General features: G+C 59.4%; 1 protein-coding gene and 1 long non-coding RNA gene across 2 annotated transcripts in view; one reads left to right on the forward strand and one right to left on the reverse strand.

Moving 5' to 3' along the window:
* Window positions 1-466, reverse strand: part of LOC100543228 (protein argonaute-4) — an 11,736-nt gene extending 11,270 nt beyond the window's left edge. The window contains exon 1 of the mRNA XM_010723333.3: window positions 326-466. The gene's annotated coding sequence lies outside the window, so the exon portion shown is untranslated. The remainder of the gene's footprint in view (window positions 1-325) is intronic.
* Window positions 7-304, forward strand: LOC109370957. The gene is made up of 2 exons (XR_002121545.2): window positions 7-96; window positions 234-304. It is a non-coding gene; the product is annotated as an uncharacterized LOC109370957 (long non-coding RNA).
* Window positions 467-500: the final 34 nt, after the last annotated feature.

The raw sequence follows: 500 nt of genomic DNA on the forward strand, positions 1-500 counted from the left end.
TTCACGATTAGGGGACGGGGACCCAAAAGGCCGGCTCTGTTCGGGGACAGCCGTGAGGTAACAGAGGCGCCGGGCTGCCCCGCAGCCCCTCCACAGGTCGCGTTTGCTTTTCTCGCTCCCTCCGTCCTAAAATGCGTTGGGGATACGGGAACCACCACAAAGATCTGTATTTCTCCCAGATCCGTGGCCAAACGCCTCTGAAGTTTTGTTCTTTTTTTTTCCTTCCCCCTCAGGACAGGCAGCACCCGACTGTTGTTTGACTTCAACGGAAAAAATAAATAAATACAAATCATTTTATGTTCTACAACGTACAGACCCGTCATACCTATCTGTGAGCCGGATCCCACACCGCGCGGGTTCGGTTTACGGTGTGGTTGCGACCTCCGCAGGCCCAGCACCGGGGCTCCCACACGCGCCCCGCGGCTGAGGGCACCCGAAGGACCTCACGCAGCTCCGCGCACCGGGCGCCTCGCTCCGCCCTGACCGGGAGAGCGCCGCCA

This window comes from Meleagris gallopavo, chromosome 25 (genome assembly GCF_000146605.3).
Source record: "Meleagris gallopavo isolate NT-WF06-2002-E0010 breed Aviagen turkey brand Nicholas breeding stock chromosome 25, Turkey_5.1, whole genome shotgun sequence".
Classification (NCBI taxonomy): Eukaryota; Metazoa; Chordata; class Aves; order Galliformes; family Phasianidae; genus Meleagris; species Meleagris gallopavo.